The following is a 5,929-nucleotide window of genomic DNA, read 5'->3' on the forward strand; positions in this document are numbered from 1 at the left end:
CCGACTGTGACCCCGTACCAGGCACGACCATTCTTCAGTGGAAAGTCTGTCACCCAAGCAAGGGTGGAGACACAAATAAGCCCCCACCAGTTGCACCTTCACACGCTGTGAGCCACCGATCGATTCCCCGAATCGATCCTCCAAACCTCCACCTTCACGTGGGTGCACAACACTCTTTCAGTGTCCCGTGGTATATCTGCTTATGTCTTTGCAGACCTGCTTTTTATCATCACTTGCAGGGCACCGGCCGTCCATCACCTGGTCCCGCCTTGTTGTCTCAGCAAGAATCTTACAAGCAGGCAAAGAAAGTGTCCTTGCAGCAAAATTAAATAATCAGCAATGGATCTCTCTCACTCACTCACTCTCACTCACACACTCACTCACACACACACTCACACACCACCACCCCACCCCCCGCACTGGGTGCCTCCCCCCTCTTCCTCTCTGTCTCTCGTTAGCAGCATAGTTCACAGGGGCGTCAACTCTGGACTCATCTCAGCCTGGTTTGCTCATCACAAAAGAAAAGGTATTACCTGGGAAAGTAGTCTACGCTGGCCAGACGTTCCTTGTAGTTCCCATCTCCACATGTCTGCTGGGTCCTTCTTATCCACGATGGACTGTGGAGAGGGCGGGACCACCATGCACAAGTCCCTGGACAACGGGGGCAAAAACGTCCCCAATGTTGCCCTCACCCTGATGGGCAGCTTCGTGTGTGGCTGCATCAGGTTGTGTGTGGATCCCAGGTACGTGGGCACCAAGTACCACTACGTGTCCAGGTTCCACCTGTCGCCCTGGCTACGAAGGATGGGTCTGGCCCCTTTACCACGCAACACCCCTGTCAGCTGGTCATTGCTGCCATACCTGTCCTTCGTAGAGAAGTTCTTTCAGGTCAATGCCTTTGACCACAGGTCAGTAGTCATTCAGGCATGGCACCTTGTTTTTCTTCGGCACTGGGATTATTGTTGCCTTCTTAAAACACGAGCGGGGGATCTTAGACAGAAGCAGGGAGCAGTTGAAGATGTCAGCAAACAGTCCAGCTTGCACAGGCCCGGAGAACCCGTCCCGGGACACCATCTGGGCCCGTTGCCTTCCTTGGATTTATCTTCAGGAAGGCTCTTCTAACGTTTTCCTTGGTGATGATGAATCTTGATGCCATCAGGTCCGGTTTATCCAGAGGGGGCGGGGAACTCCTGTTCAAATCTTGCATAGAATACGTTAAGTTCATCAGGAAGAGAACTGCTACAGTCATTGATATTCCCAGCCTTTTCTTTGTGCCCAGTGATCTCATTTAGACCCTGCCACAGTCTACTGGCATCCCTCTGGTTAGCCTGAGCTTCTAACTTGGCTCAATATTGCCTCTTGGCACCTTTAATGGCTTTCCAGTGTTCACGCCTGGATTCCATGTAGCGACTGGTATCTCCGGAACTGAAAGCTGCAGCCCTAGCCTTCAAAAGGGACTGGACCTCATTATTCATCCAAGGCTTCTGGTTAGTGAATACCGGGATCGTCCTGTGAGTCATACAGTCCTCTGTGCATTTCCAGATAAAGTCCATGACAATTGGAGTTGTGGCTGGAGTTTATGTGAGAAGTGAGGAAGGTGCAAGACAGATCTATTCCAAAAAAGAAGAAATTTTCGAATGGAAAAAAGGATGCAACTGTGGCTGACAAGAGAAGGTAAAGCCAAAGTAAAAGCAAAGCAGAGGGCATACAAGGAAGTAAAAATTAGTGGCAAGATAGAGGATTGGGAAGTTTTTAAAAGCTTACAAAAGGAAACAAAGAAAGTCATTAAGAGGGAAAAGATGAACTACAACAGGAAGCTAGCAAATAATATCAAAGAGGACACTAAAACTTTTTCAAGTATATAAAGATTAAAAGGAAGGTGAGAGTAGATATAGGACTGATAGAAAATGATTCTGGAGAAATTGTAACGGGAGATAAGGAGATAGCAGAGGAACTGAATGAGGATTTTGCCTCAGTCTTCACTGAGGAAGACATCAGCAGCATACATGCTGATAGAGCTATTTAAAATTATGAGGTGGATAGACAGAATTGATCTGGAAAGGTTTTTTCCATTGAGAGTAGGGAAGATTCAAACAAGAGGACATGAGTTGAGAGTTAGGGGGCAAAAGTTTAGGGGTAACACGAGGGGGAACTTCTTTACTCAGAGAGTGGTAGCTGTGTGGAACGAGCTTCCAGTAGAAGTGGTAGAGGCAGGTTCAATATTGTCATTTTAAAAAAATTGGATAGGTATATGGACAGGAAAGGAATGGAGGGTTATGGGCTGAGTGTAGGTAGGTGGGACAAGGTGAGAGTAAGCATTTGGCACAGACTAGAAAGGCCAAGATGGCCTGTTTCCATGCTGTAATTGTTATATGGTTATACCAGACAGTCAACGGTGTCAGGGAAGTGTGCACAGTCACAATTACGACAGAGAAATTACTCAGGAAGCTGAATAGCCTATGGGTAGATAAATCACCCAGACCAGATGGAATGCACCCTCATGTTCTGAAGGAAGTAGCTGTGGAGATTGTGGAGGCATTAGCAATGATCTTTCAAACATCGATAGATTCTGGCCTGGTTCCAGAGGACTGGAAGATTGCAAATGTCACTCCGTTATTTAAGAAGGGGGCAAGAAACTAAAAGGAAATTATAGACCTGTTAGCTTGACTTAGGTGGTTGGGACGTTGTTGGAGTCGGTTGTCAAGGATGAGGTTACGGAGTACCTGGAGGCATATGACAAGATAGGCAGAACTCAGCATGGTTTCCTTCAAGGAAAATCCTGCCTGACAAACCTAGTGCAATTTTTTGAGGAAATTACAAGTAGGGTAGACAAGGGAGATGCAGTGGATGTTGTGTATTTGGATTTTCAGAAGGCCTTTGACAAGGTGCCACACATGAGGCTGCTTAACAAGATAAGAGCCCATGGAATTACAGGAATGTTACATACATGGATAGAACATTGGTTGATTGGCAGGAAACAGAGAGTGGGAATAAAGGGATCCCATTCTGGTTGGCTGCCGGTTACCAGTGGTGTTCCACAGGGGTCCATTTTGGGGCCGCTTCTTTTTACGTTGTATATCAACGATTTGGATTGTAGATCCAAATCTACAATTTGGCTTTGTGGCTAAGTTTGCTGATGATACAAAGATAAGTGGAGGGGCTGGTAGTGCTGAGGAAACAGAGAGTCTGCAGAGAGACTTGGATAGATTGGGGGAATGGGAAAAGAAGTGGCAAATGAATTACAGTGTCGGAAAGTGTACGGTCGTGCACTTTGGGAGAAGAAATAAATGGGCAGACTATTATTTAAATGGGGAGAGAATTCAAAGTTCTGTGATGCAACAGGACTTGGGAGTCCTCGTGCAGGATACCCTTAAGGTTAACCTCCAGGTTGAGTTGGTGGTGAAGAAGGTGAATGCAATGTTGGCATTCACTTCTCGAAGAATAGAGTATAGGAGCAGGGATGTGTTGTTGAGTCTCTATAAGGCACTGGTAAGACCTCACTTGGAGTACTGTTTTGGGCTCCTTAAAAGGATGTTCAGAGAAGATTCACTAGAATGATTCCGGGAATGAGAGGGTTAACATATGAGGAATGTTTGACCGCTCTTGGACTGTACTCCTTGGAGTTTAGAAGAATGAGGAGGGACCTCATAGAAACATTTCGAATGTTGAAAGGCATGGACAGAGTGGATGTGGTAAAGTTGTTTCCCATGGTGGGGGAGTCTTGTACAAGAGGACATGACTTAAGGATTGAAGGGTACCCATTCAGAATAGAAATGCGAAGATTTTTTTTTAGCTAGAGGGTGGTGAATCTGTGAATTTGTTGCCACGGGCGGCAGTGGAGGCCAAGTCATTGGGTGTATTTAAGACAGAGATTGATAGGTATCTGAGTAGCCAGAGCTTCAAGGATTATGGTGAGAAGGTGGGGGAATGGGACTAAATGGGAGATTGGATCAGCTCATGATAAAATGTCGATGGGCCGAATGGCAACTTCTGCTCCTTTGTCTTACGGTCTTATTATGTGTTTACATCCAAATATACACTCAGCTTTGCCTGATATACAACGACATGGCGGGGGAACAAGTGAGGAAATGAGAAGAATGCATTAATGACTGTTATGGGTGTTAACAGAGGGACCCGGTAGACGCTCTAGCCAAATGTTACCAGAGGAGAGGTGAACGTCCCACTACATATGCATCCCATTTATGGACTGTGTTCTAAGGGGTGTATTGAACAGCATTAGAGCAGGACCATTTAGGACCAGTGGCCTCTAATAGATGGCTGAGGACACTGGTGTCTCACTGTACTGATGAATCTAAAAAGAGATTAGAAATGTTTGATCCTTCTGAACCCACACTTCCTGAAGCATGGGCACTGAGGAAAATGAGCAGGGCGTGGGAAAAGGAGATACAAGCACCAACTAAACCCTCTAATTGTAAGGAGATGCATGTCAAAAGCCAGGCTGCTTGAAGAAATGAGGGTAAGGGACACAACCCGAGGACCTCCCTGCCACACTATCAAGGGTCTGAGAAGGGCAGGGGAAATGGAACTGGGCCTGGAATAGGGAGAACTGGTGAAGTAATTAAATGCTATAACTGTGGTTAAGAGGGGTACATTAAGAGACAATGTCCAAAACCGAAACAAGAAAGAGCAGAGCAATGCAGTTTACCCTTGGAGGGGCTAGAAAGATGGAGCTCACAATATAACATGGTGGAGATGCCACCATCCAGGGAATTGTACCCTGAGCCACAATGACGGTGTCAGGCTTCACCAACATGGGTGTGTGACACATGGTGGGATGAACCGGAAGACCTCTAGAGAGTGGTAAGGTCAGAGGTCACCCTATTACCTTTTTAATGGGACACTGGAGGATACCGAACCACCGTCAACACCACTAATGTAAATAACGCAAATCGGGAGATAGAAGGTAAAATTATCCAAAGTGGATTCACAGGACATTCACAAGTGGGGGACAGGAGACATAGCATTGAAACATTCAGTAGTATTGGTGGAATTACCCAGGGAGCAGGAACATATACTGGGGGGTGATTATATGGCCAAAGAGGGACTTTGTTTTGAGCCAGTTAATTGTATGATTTGGTAGATGCCAACTGGTATGAATAACAAACATCACATGCAGATCCCAGCAGGAGAATATCAGGACAGATTATGCACAATGGGTGAAATGTGGATAAAACCGGAGGAGATTAGCAACGATCACATGGTACAGGAAATCATTGCACAGAACTCGGGGGCATTTGCAAGACACAAGCATGACTGTGGAAAGATGGCTGGCAACGTGTACATAAAAGGTCCAGATGCCAAACAACAAAAGCAATATAAGTTTCCCAAAAAGCAGAGGAAGATGTCAGTCAGGTAATATAGAGCTTGGTACAACAAGGTGTACTGAGGCCAGTAGCCTCTACTAATAACTCACCCATATGGCCAGTGAGGAAACCTGGTGGTAGTTGGAGGTTTATAATAGACTATCGAGAGCCGAATAAAGTAACCCTGTTAACAGCCCCAACTGTAGCAACCAACCCAGAGATGGTCAAACAGAATGAAAGAGCTTTAGACATAAATAATGGGTTTTGGTCCATTCCGGTAGAACGAGAGTGTCAGTACAAGTTTGCATTTACCTTTCAGGGACAACAGCATACATAGACTGCCCTATCACAGGGGTTCTATAATTCCCCATCTATATTTCACCAATGCTTAGGTGAAGGGTTACAATGGTTTTCAAAACCCGAGAACTTGGTACAATATGTAGATGATGTACACCTGCAGACTGAAAACAAGCAGGAACATCATCAGCTATTGACAGAACTGCTGCAATTATTACTTGCATTGGGACTAAAGATAAACCCTAAAAAAGCACAGGTGATAAAACAAGAAGTTAGTTATTTGGGAATTACCTTGACACTGGGAAAAA

Source organism: Hypanus sabinus, chromosome 5, assembly GCF_030144855.1.
Source record: "Hypanus sabinus isolate sHypSab1 chromosome 5, sHypSab1.hap1, whole genome shotgun sequence".
Classification (NCBI taxonomy): domain Eukaryota; kingdom Metazoa; phylum Chordata; class Chondrichthyes; order Myliobatiformes; family Dasyatidae; genus Hypanus; species Hypanus sabinus.